Source organism: Schistocerca cancellata, chromosome 3 (genome assembly GCF_023864275.1).
Source record: "Schistocerca cancellata isolate TAMUIC-IGC-003103 chromosome 3, iqSchCanc2.1, whole genome shotgun sequence".
Lineage (NCBI taxonomy): Eukaryota > Metazoa > Arthropoda > Insecta > Orthoptera > Acrididae > Schistocerca > Schistocerca cancellata.
Genome location: NC_064628.1, coordinates 959,186,947 through 959,206,059, shown reverse-complemented (window position 1 = coordinate 959,206,059; position 19,113 = coordinate 959,186,947).

The window sequence follows — 19,113 nt, the reverse complement described above, 5'->3', positions numbered from 1 at the left end:
CGCTATGAAATACTTTAGGTGCTATGCCTTCTCTTTCTAAATCAAAAAACGATCCTATGGCAACGACAGGATCTCCTATTGGGAGGCGAGTATCTCATGTCGGATGCACTATTCCTTCTTTATTGCAGCCGTCGATCCCTCACAATGACGAATTAACACAGAAATTGCGTCGCTACGATATACTATAAATTCTACGCCTACTCTTTCTAAATCGAGAAACGTTTCTATGGCAACGACAGGATCTTATATTGAGAGGGGAGTATCTCATGTCGGATGCACTATTCCTTCTTTATTGGAAGAGTCGATCCCTCACAATTACGAATTTACACAGAAATTGCGTCGCTATGAAATACTATAAGTTCTACGCCTTCTCTTTCTAAATCGAGGAAAGTTTCTATGGCAACTACAGGATCTTCTATTGGGAGGCGAGTATCTCTTTTCGGATGCACTATTCATTCTTTATTGCATCCCTCGATAACTCACAATGACGAATTAACACAGATATTGCGTCGCTATGAAACACTATAGGTTCTATGCCTTGTCTTTCTAAATGGAGGAACGTTTCTATGGCAACGAAAGGATCTTCTATTGGGAGGCGAGTATATCTTTTCTGATGTACTATTCCTTCTTTATTGCATCCGTCGATCCCTCACAATAACGAATTAACACAGAAATTGCGTCGCTATGAAATACTATAGCTTCTATGCCTTCCCATTCTAAATCGAGGAACGTTTATACGGCAACGACAGGATCTTCTATTGGGAAGCGAGTATCTGTTTTCGGATGCACTATTCCTTCTTTATTGCAACCGTCGATCCCTCACAATGACGAATTAACACATAAATTGCAACGCTATGGAATACTATAGGTTCTATGACTTCTCTTTCTAAATCGAGGAGCGATTATATGGCAACGACAGGATCTCCCATTGGGAGGCGAGTATCTCATGTCGGATGCACTATTCCTTCTTTATTGCAACCGTCGCTCCCTCGCAATGACAAATAAACACAGAAATTGCGTCGCTATGAAATACTATAAGTTCTACGCCTTCTCTTTCTAAATCGTGGAACGTTTCTATGGCAACGACAGGATATCCTATTGGGTGGCGAATATCTCTTTTCGGATGCACTATTCCTTCCTTACTGCAACCGTCGATCCCTCACAATGACGAATAAACACAGAAATTACGTCGCTATGAAATACTATAAGTTCTACGCCTTCTCTTTCTAAATCGAGGAACGTTTCTATGGCAACTACAGGATCTTCTATTGGGAGGCGAGTATCTCTTTTCGGATGCACTATTCCTTCTTTATTGCATCCGTCGATAACTCACAATGACGAATTAACACAGAAATTGCGTCGCTATGAAACACTATAGGTTCTATGCCTTGGCTTTCTAAATCGAGGAACGTTTCTATGGCAACGACAGGATCTACTATTCGGAGGCGTATATACATTTTCGGATGCAGTATTCCTTCATTACTGCATCCGTCGATCCCCCACAATGACGAATTATCACAGAAATTGCGTCGCTATGAAATTCTATAGGTTCTATGACTTCCCTTTCTAAATCGAGGAGCGTTTCTATGGCAACGACAGGTTCTTCTATTGGGAGGCAAGTATCTCATGTCGGATGCACTATTCCTTCTTTATTGCATCCGTCGATCCCTCACAATGACGAATTATCACAGAAATAGCGTCGCTATGAAATACTATAAGATCTATGACTTAACTTTCTAAATCGAGATGCGTTTCTATGGCAACGACAGGATCTCCTATTGGGAGGCGAGTATCTCATGTCGGATGCACTATTCCTTTTTTATTGCATCCGTCGATCCCTCACAATGACGAATTAACACAGAAATTGCGTCGCTATGAAATACTATAGGTTCTATGTCTTCTCTTTCTAAATCGAGGAGCGTTTCTATGGCAACGACATGATCCCCTATTGGGAGGCGAGTATCTCATGTCGGATGCACTATTCCTTCTTTATTGCATCCGTCGATTCCTCACAATGACGAATTAACATAGAAATTGCGTCGCTATGAAATACTATAGGTTGTATGCCTTCTCTTTCTAAATCGAGGAGCGTTTCTATGGCAAACACAGGATCTCCCATTGGGAGGCGAGTATCTCATGTCGGATGTACTATTCCTTCTTTATTGCATCCGTCGATCCCTCACAATGACGAATTAACACAGAAATTGCGTCGCTATGAAATACTATAGGTTCCTTGACTTCCCTTTGTAAATCGAGGAGCGTTTCTATGGCAACGACATGACATCCTATTGGGTGGTGAATATCTCTTTTCGGATGCAGTATTCCTTCCTTACTGCAACCGTCGATCCCTCACAATGACGAATAAACACAGAAATTACGTCGCTATGAAATACCATAAGTTCTACGCCTTCTCTTTCTAAATCGAGGAACGTTTCTATGGCAACGACAGGATCTTATATTGGGAGGCGAGTATCTCATGTCGGATGCACTATTCATTCTTTATTGCATCCGTCGATCCCTCACAATGACTAATTATAACAGAAATTGCGTCGCTATGAAATACTATAGGTTCTATGACTTCTATTTCTAAATCGAGAAGCGTTTCTATGGAAAGGACAGGATCTCCTATTGGGAGGGGAGTATCTCATGTCGGATGCACTATTCCTTCTTTATTGCATCCGTCGATCCCTCACAATGACGAATTAACACAGAAATTGCGTCGCTATGAAATACTATAGGTTCTATGCCTTCTCTTTCTAATGCGAGGAGCGTTTCTATGGCAACGAAATGATCTCCCATTGGGAGGCGAGTATCTCATGTCGGATGTACTATTCCTTCTTTATTGCATCCGACGATCCCTCACAATGACGAATTAACACAGAAATTGCGTCGCTATGAAATACTATAGGTTCTATGACTTCCCTTTCTAAATCGAGGAGCGTTTCTATGGCAACGACAGGATATCCTATTGGGTGGCGAATATCTCTTTTCGGATGCAGTATTCCTTCCTTACTGCATCCGTCGATCCCTCACAATGACGAATTAACACAGAAATTGCTTCGCTATGAAATACTATAGGTTCTATGCCTTCTCCTTCTAAATCGAGGAACGATCCTATGGCAACGACAGGATCTCCTATTGGGAGGCGAGTATCTCATGTCGGATGCACTATTCCTTCTTTATTGCATCCGTCGATCCCTCAGAATGACGAATTAACACAGAAATTGCGTCGCTACGAAATACTATAGGTTCTATGACTTCCCTTTCTAAATCGAGGAGCGTTTCCATGGCAACTACAGGATCTTCTATTGGGAGGCGAATATCTCTTTTCGGATGCAGTGTTCCTTCTTTACTGCATCCGTCGATCCCTCACAATGACGAATTAACACAGAAATTGCGTCGCAATTAAATACTATAGGTTCTATGACTTCCCATTCTAAATCGAGGAGCGTTTCTATGGCTACGTCAGGATCTCCTATTGGGTAGCGAATATCTCTTTTCGGATGCAGTATTCCTTCCTTACTGCATCCGTCGATCCCTCACAATGACGAATTAACACAGAAATTGCTTCGCTATGAAATACTATAGGTTCTATGCCTTCTCTTTCTAAATCGAGGAACGATCCTATGGCAACGACAGGATCTCCTATTGGGAGGCGAGTATCTCATGTCGGATGCACTATTCCTTCTTTATTGCATCCGTCGATCCCTCACAATGACGAATTAACACAGAAATTGCGTCGCTATGAAACACTATAGGTTCTAAGCCTTCTCTTTCTAAATCTAGGAGCGTTTCTATGGCTACGTCAGGATCTCCTATTGGGTAGCGAATATCTCTTTTCGGATGCAGTATTCCTTCCTTACTGCATCCGTCGATCCCTCACAATGACGAATTATCACAGAAATTGCGTCGCTATGAAATACTATAGGTTCTATGACTTCTATTTCTAAATCGAGAAGCGTTTCTATTGAAAGGACAGGATCTCCTATTGGGAGGGGAGTATCTCATGTCGGATGCACTATTCCTTCTTTATTGCATCCGTCGATCCCTCACAATGACGAATTAACACAGAAATTGCGTCGCTATGAAATACTATAGGTTCTAAGCCTTCTCTTTCTAAATCGAGGAGCGTTTCTATGGCAACGACATGATCTCCTATTGTGAGGCGAGTATCTCATGTCGGATGCACTATTCCCTCTTTATTGCATCCGTCGATCCCTCACAATGACGAATTAACACAGAAATTGCGCCGCTATGAAATACAATAGGTCCTATGCATTCTCTTTCTTAATCGAGGAACAATCCTATGGCAACGACAGGATATCCTATTGGGAGGCGAGTGTCTCATGTCGGATGCACTATTCCTTCTTTATTGCATTCGTCGATTCCTCACAATTACGAATTAACACAGAAATTGCGTCGCTATGAAATACTATAGGTTCTATGACTTCCCTTTCTAAATCGAGGGGCGTATGGCAACGACAGGATCTCCTATTGGGAGGAGAATATCTCTTTTCGGATGCAGTATTCCTTCTTTACTGCATCCGTCTATCCCTCACAATGACGAATTAACACAGAAATTGCGTCGCGATGAAATACTATAGGTTCTATGACTTCTCTTTCTAAATCGAGGAGCGTTTCTATAGCAACGACAGGATGTCCTATTGGGGGGCGAGTATCTCATGTCGGATGCACTATTCCTTCCTTATTGCATCCGTCGATCCCTCACAATGACGAATTAACACAGAAATTAACAAAGAAATTGAGTCGCTATGAAATACTATAGGTTCTATGTCTTTATCCTTCTAAATCAAGGAACGATCCTATGGCAACGACAGTATCTCCTATTGGGAGGCGAGTATCTCATATGGGATGCACTATTCCTTCTTTATTGCATCCGTCGATCCCTCACTATGACGAACTAACACAGAAATTGCGTCGCTATGACATATTATAGGTTCTATTACTTCTATTTCTAAATCGAGCAGCGTTTCTATGGCAACAACAGGATCTCCTATTGGGAGGCGAGTATCTCATGTCGGTTGCACTATTCCTTCTTTATTGCATCCGTCGATCCCTCACGATGACGAATTAATACAGAAATTGCGTCGCTATGAAATACTATAGGTTGTATGCCTTCTCTTTCTAAATCGAGGAGCGTTTCTATGGCAAACACAGGATCTCCCATTGGGAGGCGACTATTTTATGTCGTATGCACTATTCCTTCTTTATTGCATCCGTCGATCCCTCACAATGAAAAATTAACACAGATATTGCGTCGCTATGAAATATTATAGGTTCTATGACTTCTCTTTCTAAATCGAGGAGCGTTTCTATGGCAACGACAGGAGGCGAGTATCTAATGGCGGATGCACTATTCATTCTTTATTGCATCCGTCGATCCCTCACAATGACTAATTATAACAGAAATTGCGTCGCTATGAAATACTATAGGTTCAATGACTTCTATATCTAAATCGAGAAGCGTTTCTATGGAAAGGACAGGATCTCCAATTGGGAGGCGAATATCTCTTTTCGGATGCAGTATTCCTTCCTTATTGCATTCGTCGATCCCTCACAATGACGAATTAATACAGAAATTCCTTCGCTATGAAATACTTTAGGTTCTATGCCTTCTCTTTCTAAATCGAGGAACGATCCTAAGGCAACGACAGGATCTCCTATTGGGAGGCGAGTATCTCATGTCGGATGCACTATTCCTTCTTTATTGCATCCGTCGATCCCACACAATGACGAATTAACACAGAAATTGCTTCGCTATGAAATACTTTAGGTTCTATGCCTTCTCTTTCTAAATCGAGGAACGATCCTATGGCAACGACAGGATCTCCTATTGGGAGGCGAGTATCTCATGGCGGATGCACTATTCCTCCTTTATTGTATCCGTCGATCCCTCACTATGACGAATTAACACAGAAATTGCGTCGCTATGAAATACTATAGGTTCTATGACTTCTATTTCTAAATCTTGGAGCGGTTCTATGGCAACAACAGGATCTCCTATTGGCAGGCGAGTATCTCATGTCGGATGCACTATTCCCTCTTTATTGCATCCGTCGATCCCTCACAATGACGAATTAACACAGAAATTGCGCCGCTATGATATACTATAGGTTCTATGCCTTTTTTTCTAAATCGAGGAACGATCCTATGGCAACAACAGGATCTACTATTGGGAGGCGAGTATATCATGTCGGATGCACTATTCCTTCCTTATTGCATCCGTCGATCCCTCACAATGACGAATTAACACAGAAATTAACAAAGAAATTGAGTCGCTATGAAATACTATAGGTTCTATGTCTTTATCCTTCTAAATCAAGGAACGATCCTATGGCAACGACAGGATCTCCTATTGGGAGGCGAGTATCTCATGTCGGATGTACTATTCCTTCTTTATTGCATTCGTCGATTCCTCACAATGACGAATTAACACAGAAATTGCGTCGCTATGAAATACTATATGTTGTATGCCTTCTCTTTCTAAATCGAGGAGGGTTTCTATGGCAAACACAGGATCTCCCATTGGGAGGCGAGTATCTCATGTCGGATGCACTATTCCTTCTTTATTGCATCCGTCGATCCCTCACAATGACGAATTAACACAGAAATTGCGTCGCTATGAAAAACTATAGCTTCTATGACTTCCCTTTCTAAATCGAGGAGCGTTTCCATGGCAACGACAGGATATCCTATTGGGAGGCGAATATCTCTTTTCGGATGCAGTATTCTTTCTTTACTGCATCCGTCTATCCCTCACAATGACGAATTCACACAGAAATTGCGTCGCGATGAAATACTATGGGTTCTATGACTTCCCATTCTAAATCGTGGAGCGTTTCTATGACTACGTCAGGATCTCCTATTGGGTGGCGAATATCTCTCTTCGGATGCAGTATTCCTTCCTTACTGCATCCGTCGATCCCTCACAATGACGAATTAACACAGAAATTGCTTCGCTATGAAATACTATAGGTTCTATGCCTTGTCTTTCTAAATCGAGGAACGATCCTATGGCAACGACAGGATCTCCTATTGGGAGGCGAGTATCTCATGTCGGATGCACTATTCCTTCTTTATTGCATCCGTCGATCCCTCACAATGACGAATTAACATAGAAATTGCATCGCTATGAAATACTATAGGTTCTATGAATTCTCTTTCTAAATCGAAGAGCGTTTCTATAGCAACGACAGGATGTCCTATTAGGGGGCGAGTATCTCATGTCGGATGCACTATTCCTTCCTTATTGCATCCGTCGATCCCTCACAATGACGAATTAACACAGAAATTAACAAAGAAATTGAGTCGCTATGAAATACTATAGGTTCTATGTCTTTATCCTTCTAAATCAAGGAACGATCCTATGGCAACGCCAGTATCTCCTATTGGGAGGCGAGTATCTCATATGGGATGCACTATTCCTTCTTTATTGCATCCGTCAGTCCCTCACTATGACGAACTAACACAGAAATTGCGTCGCTATGAAATATTATAGGTTCTATGACTTCTATTTCTAAATCGAGCAGCGTTTCTATGGCAACAACACGATCTCCTATTGGGAGGAGAGTATCTCATGTCGGACGCACTATTCCTTCTTTATTGCATCCGTCGATCCCTCACAATGACGAATTAACATAGAAACTGCGCCGCTATTAAATACTATAGTTCCTATGCATTCTCTTTCTTAATCGAGGAACGATCCTATGGCAACGACAGGATATCCTATTGGGAGGCGAGTATCTCGTGTCGGATGCACTATTCCTTCTTTATTGCATTCGTCGATTGCTCACAATTACGAATTAACACAGAAAATGCGTCGCTATGAAATACTATAGGTTCTATGGCTTCTCTTTCTGAATCGAGGAGCGTTTCTATGGCAACGACAGGATCTCCCATTGGGATGCGAGTATGTCATATCGGATGCACTATTCCTTCTTTATTGCATCCGTCGATCCCTCACAATCACGAATTAACACAGAAATCGCGTCGCTATGAAATACTATAGGTTCTATGACTTCCCTTTCAAAATCGAGGAGCGTTTCAATGGCAACGACAGGATATCCTATTGGGAGGCGAATATCTCTTTTTGAATGCAGTATTCCTTCCTTATTGCAATCGTCGATCCCTCACAATGACGAATTAACACAGAAATTGCTTCGCTATGGAATACTTTAGGTTCTATGCCTTCTCTTTCTAAATCGAGGAACGATCCTATGGCAACGACAGGATCTCCTATTGGGAGGCGAGTATCTCATGTCGGAAGTACTATTCCTTCTTTATTGCATCCGTCGATTCCTCACAATGACGAATTAACACAGAAATAGCGTCGCTATGAAATACTATAGGTTGTATGCCTTCTCTTTCTAAATCGAGGAGCGTTTCTATGGCAAACACAGGATCTCCCATTGGGAGGCGACTATTTTATGTCGATGCACTATTCCTTCTTTATTGCATCCGTCGATCCCTCACAATGACGAATTAACACAGATATTGCGTCGCTATGAAATACTATAGGTTCTATGACTTCCCTTTCTAAATCGAGTAGCGTTTCTATGGCAACGACAGGATATCCCATTGGGAGGCGAATATCTCTTTTCGGATGCAGTATTCCTTCCTTATTGCATTCGTCGATCCCTCACAATAACGAATTGAAACAGAAATTGCTTCGCTATGATATACTATAGGTTCTATAACTTTTCTTTCTAAATCGAGGAACGATCCTATGGCAACGACAGGATCTCCTATTAGGAGGCGAGTATTTCATGTCGGATGCACTATTCCTTCTTTATTGCATCCGTCGATCCCTCACAATGACGAATTAACACAGAAATTGCGTCGCTATGAAATACGATAGGTTCTATGACTTCTATTTCTAAATCGAGGAGCGGTTCTATGGCAACAACAGGATCTCCTTTTGGGAGGCGAGTATCTCTTGTCGGATGCACTATTCCCTCTTTATTGCATCCGTTGATCCCTCACAATGACGAATTAACACAGAAATTGTGCCGCTATGAAATACAATAGGTCCTATGCATTCTCTTTCTAAATCGAGGAAGGATCCTATGGCAACGACAGGATCTCCCATTGGGAGGCGAGTATCTCATGTCGGATGCACTATTCCTTCTTTATTGCATTCGTCGATTCCTCACAATGACGAATTAACACAGAAATTGCGTCGCTATGAAATACTATAGGTTCTATGACTTCCCTTTCTAATCGAGGAGCGTTTCTATGGCAACGACAGGATCTCCTATTGGGAGGAGAATATCTCTTTTCGGATGCAGTATCCTTCTTTACTGCATCCGTCTATCCCTCACAATGACGAATTAACACAGAAATTGCGTCGCGATGAAATACTATAGGTTCTATGACTTCTCTTTCTAAATCGAGGAGCGTTTATATAGCAACGACAGGATGTCCTATTGGGGGGCGAGTATCTCATGTCGGATGCACTATTCCTTCCTTATTGCATCCGTCGATCCCTCACAATGACGAATTAACACAGAAATTAACAAAGAAATTGAGTCGCTATGAAATACTATAGGTTCTATGTCTTTATCCTTCTAAATCAAGGAACGATCCTATGGCAACGACAGTATCTCCTATTGGGAGGCGAGTATCTCATATGGGATGCACTATTCCTTCTTTATTGCATCCGTCGATCCCTCACTATGACGAACTAACACAGAAATTGCGTCGCTATGACATATTATAGGTTCTCTGACTTCTATTTCTAAATCGAGCAGCGTTTCTATGGCAACAACAGGATCTCCAATTGGGAGGCGAGTATCTCATGTCGGATGCACTATTCCTTCTTTATTGCATCCGTCGATCACTCACGATGACGAATTAACACAGAAATTGCGTCGCTATGAAATACTATAGGTTATATGCCTTCTCTTTCTAAATCGAGGAGCGTTTCTATGGCAAACACAGGATCTCCCATTGGGAGGCGACTATTTTATGTCGGATGCACTATTCCTTCTTTATTGCATCCGTCGATCCCTCACAATGAAAAATTAACACAGATATTGCGTCGCTATGAAATATTATAGGTTCTATGACTTCTCTTTCTAAATCGAGGAGCGTTTCTATGGCAACGAAAGGATCTCCTATTGGGCGGCGAGTATCTAATGTCGGATGCACTATTCATTCTTTATTGCATCCGTCGATCCCTCACAATGACTAATTATAACAGAAATTGCGTCGCTATGAAATACTATAGGTTCAATGACTTCTATATCTAAGTCGAGAAGCGTTTCTATGGAAAGGACAGGATCTCCTATTGGGAGGCGAATATCTCTTTTCGGATGCAGTATTCCTTCCTTATTGCATTCGTCGATCCCTCACAATGACGAATTAACACAGAAATTCCTTCGCTATGAAATACTTTAGGTTCTATGCCTTCTCTTTCTAAATCGAGGAACGATCCTAAGGCAACGACAGGATCTCCTATTGGGAGGCGAGTATCTCATGTCGGATGCACTATTCCTTCTTTATTGCATCCGTCGATCCCTCACAATGACGAATTAACACAGAAATTGCTTCGCTATGAAATACTTTAGGTTCTATGCCTTCTCTTTCTAAATCGAGGAACGATCCTATGGCAACGACAAAATCTCCTATTGGGAGGCGAGTATCTCATGTCGGATGCACTATTCCTTCTTTATTGTATCCGTCGATCCCTCACTATGACGAATTAACACAGAAATTGCGTCGCTATGAAATACTATAGGTTCTATGACTTCTATTTCTAAATCGAGGAGCGGTTCTATGGCAACAACAGGATCTCCTATTGGGAGGCGAGTATCTCATGTCGGATGCACTATTCCCTCTTTATTGCATCCGTCGATCCCTCACAATGACGAATTAACACAGAAATTGCGCCGCTATGATATACTATAGGTTCTATGCCTTTTTTTCTAAATCGAGGAACGATCCTATGGCAACAACATGATCTACTATTGGGAGGCGAGTATCTCATGTCGGATGCACTATTCCTTCCTTATTGCATCCGTCGATCCCTCACAATGACGAATTAACACAGAAATTAACAAAGAAATTGAGTCGCTATGAAATACTATAGGTTTTATGTCTTTATCCTTCTAAATCAAGGAACGATCCCATGGCAACGACAGTATCTCCTATTGGGAGGCGAGTATCTCATATGGGATGCACTATTCCTTCTTTATTGCATCCGTCGATCCCTCACTATGACGAACTAACAGAGAAATTGCGTCGCTATGAAATACTATAGGTTCTATGACTTCCCTTTCTAAATCGAGGAGCGTTTCTATGGCAACGACAGGATCTCCTATTGGGAGGAGAATATCTCTTTTCGGATGCAGTATTCCTTCTTTACTGCATCCGTCGATCCCCCACAATGACGAATTAACACAGAAATTGCTTCGCTATGAGATACTATAGGTTCTATGCCTTCTCTTTCTAAATCGAGGAACGATCCCATGGCAACGACAGGATATCCTATTGGGAGGCGAGTATCTCATGTCGGATGCGCTATTCCTTCTTTATTAAAACCGTCGATCCCTCACAATGACGAATTAACACCGAAATTGCTTCGCTATGAAATACTTTAGGTTCTATGCCTTCTCTTTCTAAATCGAGGAACGATCCTATGGCAACGACAGGATCTCCTATTGGGAGGCGAGTATCTCATGTCGGATGCACTATTCCTTCTTTATTGCATCCGTCGATCCCTCACAATGACGAATTAACACAGAAATTGCGTCGCTATGAAATACTTTAGGTTCTACGCCTTCTCTTTCTAAATCGAGGGCGATCCTATGGCAACGACAGGATCTCCTATTGGGAGGCGAGTATCTCATGTCGGATGCAATATTTCTTCTTTATTGCATCCGTCGATCCCTCACAATGACGAATTAACACAGAAATTGCTTCGCTATGATATACTATAGGTTCTATACCTTTTCTTTCTACATCGAGGAACGATCCTATGGCAACGACAGGATGTCCTATTGGGAGGCGAGTATCTCATGTCGGATGCACTATTCCTTCTTTATTGCATTCGTCGATTCCTCACAATGACGAATTAACACAGAAATTGCGTCGCTATGAAATACTATATGTTGTATGCCTTCTTTTTCTAAATCGAGGAGGGTTTCTATGGCAAACACAGGATCTCCCATTGGGAGGCGAGTATCTCATGTCGGATGCACTATTCCTTCTTTATTGCATCCGTCGATCCCTCACAATGACGAATTAACACAGAAATTGCGTCGCTATGAAATACTATAGCTTCTATGACTTTCCTTTGTAAATCGAGGAGCGTTTCCATGGCAACGACAGGATATCCTATTGGGAGGCGAATATCTCTTTTCGGATGCAGTATTCCTTCTTTACTGCATCCGTCTATCCCTCACAATGACGAATTCACACAGAAATTGCGTCGCGATGAAATACTATGGGTTCTATGACTTCCCATTCTAAATCGTGGAGCGTTTCTATGACTACGTCACGATCTCCTATTGGGTGGCGAATATCTCTTTTCGGATGCAGTATTCCTTCCTTACTGCATCCGTCGATCCCTCACAATGACGAATTAACACAGAAATTGCTTCGCTGTGAAATACTATAGGTTCTATGCCTTGTCTTTCTAAATCGAGGAACGATCCTATGGCAACGACAGGATCTCCTATTGGGAGGCGAGTATCTCATGTCGGATGCACTATTCCTTCTTTATTGCATCCGTCGATCCCTCACAATGACGAATTAACATAGAAACTGCGCCGCTATTAAATACTATAGGTCCTATGCATTCTCTTTCTTAATCGAGGAACGATCCTATGGCAACGAAAGGATCTCCTATTGGGAGGCGAGTATCTCATGTCGGAAGTACTATTCCTTCTTTATTGCATCTGTCGATTCCTCACAATGACGAATTAACACAGAAATTGCGTCGCTATGAAATACTATAGGTTGTATGCCTTCTCTTTCTAAATCGAGGAGCGTTTCTATGGCAAACACAGGATCTCCCATTGGGAGGCGACTATTTTATGTCGATGCACTATTCCTTCTTTATTGCATTCGTCGATCCCTCACAATAACGAATTGAAACAGAAATTGCTTCGCTATGATATACCATAGGTTCTATGACTTCTATTTCTAAATCGAGGAGCGGTTCTATGGCAACAACAGGATCTCCTATTGGGAGGCGAGTATCTCATGTCGGATGCACTATTCCCTCTTTATTGCATCCGTTGATCCCTCACAATGACGAATTAACACAGAAATTGCGCCGCTATGAAATACAATAGGTCCTATGCATTCTCTTTCTAAATCGAGGAAGGATCCTATGGCAACGACAGGATCTCCCATTGGGAGGCGAGTATCTCATGTCGGATGCACTATTCCTTCTTTATTGCATTCGTCGATTCCTCACAATGACGAATTAACACAGAAATTGCGTCGCTATGAAATACTATATGTTGTATGCCTTCTCTTTCCAAATCGAGGAGAGTTTCTATGGCAAACACAGGATCTCCCATTGGGAGGCGAGTATCTCATGTCGGATGCACTATTCCTTCTTTATTGCATCCGTCGATCCCTCACAATGACGAATTAACACAGAACTTGCGTCGCTATGAAATACTATAGGTTCTATGACTTCCCTTGCTAAATCGAGGAGCGTTTCCATGGCAACGACAGGATATCCTATTGGGAGGCGAATATCTCTTTTCGGATGCAGAATTCCTTCTTTACTGCATCCGTCTATCCCTCACAATGACGAATTAACACAGAAATTGCGTCGCGATGAAATACTATAGGTTCTATGACTTCCCATTCTAAATCGAGGAGCGTTTCTATGGCTACGTTTGGATCTCCTATTGGGTGGCGAATATCTCTTTTCGGATGCAGTATTCCTTCCTTACTGCATCCGTCGATCCCTCACAATGACGAATTAACACAGAAATTGCTTCGCTATGAAATACTATAGGTTCTATGCCTTCTCTTTCTAAATCGAGGAACGATCCTATGGCAATGACAGTATCTCCTATTGGGAGGCGAGTATCTCATATGGGATGCACTATTCCTTCTTTATTGCATGCGTCGATTCCTCACTATGACGAACTAACACTGAAATTGCGTCGCTATGACATATTATAGGTTCTATGTCTTCTATTTCTAAATCGAAAGCATTTCTATGGCAACAACAGGAACTCCTATTGGGAGGCGAGTATCTCATGTCGGATGCACTATTCCTTCTTTATTGCATCCTTCGATCCCTCACAATGACGAATTAACATAGAAATTGCATCGCTATGAAATACTATAGGTTCTATGTCTTTATCCTTCAAAATCAAGGAACGATCCTATGGCAACGACAGTATCTCCTATTGGGAGGCGAGTATCTCATATGGGATGCACTATTCCTTCTTTATTGCATCCGTCGATCCCTCACTATGACGAACTAACACAGAAATTGCGTCGCTATGACATATTATAGGTTCTATGACTTCTATTTGTAAATCGAAAGCATTTCTATGGCAACAACAGGAACTCCTATTGGGAGGCGAGTATCTCATGTCGGATGCACTATTCCTTCTTTATTGCATCCTTCGATCCCTCACAATGACGAATTAACATAGAAATTGCATCGCTATGAAATACTATAGGTTCTATGTCTTTATCCTTCAAAATCAAGGAACGATCCTATGGCAACGATAGGATATCCTATTGGGTGGCGAGTATCTCATGTCGGATGCACTATTCCTTCTTTATTGCATTCGTCGATTCCTCACAATTACGAATTAACACAGAAATTGCGTCGCTATGAAATACTATAAGTTCTATGACTTCCCTCTCTAAATCGAGGAGCGTTTCTATGGCAACGACCTGATCTCCTATTGGGAGGAGAATATCTCTTTTCTGATGCAGTATTCCTTCTTTACTGCATCAGTCGATCCCCCACAATGACGAATTAACACAGAATTTGCTTCTCTATGAGATACTATAGGTTCTATGCCTTCTCTTTCTAAATCGAGGAACGATCCTATGGCAACGACAGGATCTCCTATTAGGAGGCGAGTATCTCATGTCGGATGCACTATTCCTTCTTTATTAAAACCGTCGATCCCTCACAATGACGATTTAACACAGAAATTGCGTCGCTATGAAATACCATAGGTTCTATGATTTCTCTTTCTAAATCGAGGAGCGTTTCTATGGCAACGACAGGATCTCCTATTGGGAGGCGAGTATCTCATGTCGGATGCACTATTCCTTCTTTATTGCATCCGTCGATCCCTCACAATGACGATTAACACAGAAATTGCGTCGCTATGAAATACTATAGGTTCTATGACTTCCCTTTCTAAATCGAGGAACGATCCTATGGCAACGACAGGATCTCCTATTGGGAGGCGAGTATCTCATGTCGGATGCACTATTCCTTCTTTATTTCATCCGTCGATCCCTCACAATGACGAATTAACATAGAAATTGCGTCGCTATGAAATACTATAGGTTCTATGATTTCTCTTTCTAAATCGAGGAGCATTTCTATGGCAACGACAGGATCTCCTATTGGGAGGCGAGTATCTCATGTCAGATGCACTATTCCTTCTTTATTGCATCCGTCGATCCCTCACAATTACGAATTAACACAGAAATTGCGTCGCTATGAAATACTATAGGTCCTATGCCTTCTCTTTCTAAATCGAGGAACGATCCTATGGCAACGACAGGATCTTCTATTGGGAGGCGAGTATCTCATGTCGGATGCACTATTACATCTTTATTGCATCCGTCGATCCCTCAAAATGACGATTAACACAGAAATTGCGTCGCTATGAAAAACTACAGGTTCTATGACTTCCCTTTCTAAATCGAGGAACGATCCTATGGCAACGACAGGATCTCCTATTGGGAGGCGAGTATCTCATGTCGGATGCACTATTCCTTCTTTATTGCATCCGTCGATCCCTCACATGACGAATTAACATAGAAATTGCGTCGCTATGAAATACTATAGGTCCTATACCTTCTCTTTCTAAATCGAGGAACGATCTTATGGCAACGACAGGATCTCCTATTGGGAGGTGAGTATCTCATGTCGGATGCACTATTCCTTCTTTATTGCATCCGTCGATACCTCACAATGACAAATTAACACAGAAATTGCGTCGCTATGAAATACTATAGGTTCTATGACTTCTCTTTCTAAATCGAGGATCGTTTCTATGGCAACGACAGGATCTCCTATTGGGAGGCGAGTATCTCATGTCGGATGCACTATTCCTTCTTTATTGCATCCGTCGATCCCTCACAATGACGAATTAACACAGAAATTGCGTCGCTATGAAATACTATAGGTTTTATGACTTCCCTTACTAAATCGAGGAGCGCTTCTATGGCAACAAGAGGATCTCCTATTGGGAGGAGAATACCTCTTTTCGGATGCAGTATTCCTTCATACTGCATCCGTCGATCCCTCACAATGACGAAGTAACACAGAAATTTCTTGGCTATGAAATACAATAGGTTCTACGTATTCTCTTCCTAAATCGAGGAACGTTTCTATGGCAACGAGAGGATTTTATATTGAGAGGGGAGTATCTCTTTTTGGATGCACTATTCCTTCTTTATTGCATCCGTCGATCCCTCACAATGACAAATTAAAACAGAAATTGCGTCGCTATCAAATACTAGAGGTTCTATGCCTACTCTTTCTAAATCGAGGAGCGTTTCTGTGGCAACGACAAGATCTCCCATTGGGAGGCGAGTATCTCATGTCGGATGCACCATTCCTTCTTTATTGCATCCGTCGATCCCTCACAATGAAAAATTAACACAGAAATTGCGTCGCTATGAAATACTATAGGTCCTATGCCCACTCTTTCTAAATCGAGGAACGATCTTATGGCAACGACAGGATCTCCTATTGGGAGGCGAGTATCTCGCGTCGGATGCACTATTCCTTCTTTATTGCATCCGTCGATCCCTCACAATGATGAATTAACACAGAAATTGCGTCGCTATGAAATGACTTCTCTTTCTAAATCGAGGAGCGTTTCTATGGCAATGACAGGATCATCCATTAGGAGGCGAGTATCTCTTTTCGGATACACTATTCCTTCTTTATTGCATCCGTCGATCCCTCACAGTGACGCATTAACATAGAAATTGCATCGCTATGAAATACTATAGGTTGTATGACTGCTATTTCTAAATCGAAGAGCGTTTCCATAGCAACGACAGGATCTCCTATTGGGGGGCGAGTATCTCATGTCGGATGCACTATTCCTTCTTTATTGCATCCGTTGATCCCTCACAATGACGAATTAACACAGAAATTAACAAAGAAATTGAGTCGCTATGAAATACTATAGGTTCTATGCCTTCTCCTTCTAAATCGAGGAACGATCCTATGGCAACGACAGGTTCTCCTATTGGGAGGCGAGTATCTCATAACGGATGCACTATTCCTTCTTTATTGCATCCGTCGATCCCTCACTATGACGAATTAACACAGATATTGCGTCACTATGAAATACTACAGGTTGTATGACTTCCATTTCTAAATCGAGGAACGATCCTGTGGCAACGACAGGATCTTCTATTGGGAGGCGAGTATCTCATATCGGATGCACTATTCCTTCTTTATTGCACCCCTCGATCCCTCACAATGACGAATTAACACAGAAATTGCGTCGCTATGAAATAGTATAGGTTCTATGACTTCTCTTTCTAAATCGAGGAACGATCCTATGGCAACGACAGGATCTCCTATTGGTAGGCGAGTATCTCATGTCGGATGCACTATTTCTTCTTTATTGCAACCGTCGATCCCTCACAATGACGAATTAACACAGAAATTGCGTCGCTACGAAATACCATAGGTTCTATGTTTTTTCTTTCTAAATCGAGGAGCGTTTCTATAGCAATTACAGGATCTCCTATTTGGAGTCGAGTATCTCATGTCGGATGCAATATTCCTTCTTTATTGCATCCGTCGAATCATCACAATGTCGAATTAACACAGAAATTGCGTCGCTATGAAATACTATAGGTTCTATGACTTCCATTTCTAAATCGAGGAGCGTTTCCATGGCAACGACAGGATATCCTAATGGGCGGCGAATATCTCTTTTCGGATACAGTATTCCTTCTTTACTGCATCCATCGATACCTCACAATGACAAATTAAAACAGAAATTGCGTCGCGATGAAATACTATAGGTTCCATGACTTACCATTCTAAATCGAGGAGCGTTTCCATGGCTACGTTAGGATCTCCTATTGAGTGGCGAATATCTCTTTTCGGATGCAGTATTCCTTCCTAACTGCATCCGTCGATCCCTCACAATGACGAATTAACACAGAAATTGCTTCGCTATGAAATACTGTAGGTTCTATGCCTTCTCTTTCCAAATCGAGGAATGATCCTATGGCAACGACAGGATCTCCTATTGGGAGGCGAGTATCTCATGTCGGATGCACTATTCCTTCTTTATTGCATCCGTCGATCCCTCACAATGACGAATTAACATAGAAATTGCGTCGCTATGAAATACTATAAGTTCTATGACTTCTCAAGCTAAATCGAGGAGCGCTTCTATGGCAACGACAGGATCTCCTATTGGGAGGCGAGTATCTCATGTCGAATGCACTATTCCTTATTTAATGCATCCGTAGATCCCTCACAATGACGAATTAACAAAGAAATTGCGTCGCTATGAAATACTATAGGTTCTATGTCTTCTCTTTCTAAATCGAGGAGCGTTTCTATGGCAACGACAGGATCATCCATTGGGAGGCGAGTATCTCATTTCGGATGCACTATTCCTTATTTATTGCATCCGTCGATCCCTCAAAATGACGAATTAACACAGAAATTGCGTAGCTATGAAATACTATAAGTTCTATGACTTCTCAAGCTAAATCGAGGATCGTTTCTATGGCAACGACAGGATCTCCTATTGGGAGGCTAGTATCTCATGTCGGATGCACTATTCCTTCTTTATTGCATCAGTCGATCCCTCACAATGACGAATTAACACACAAAAATTGCGTCGCTATGAAATACTATAGGTTCTATGACTTCCCTTT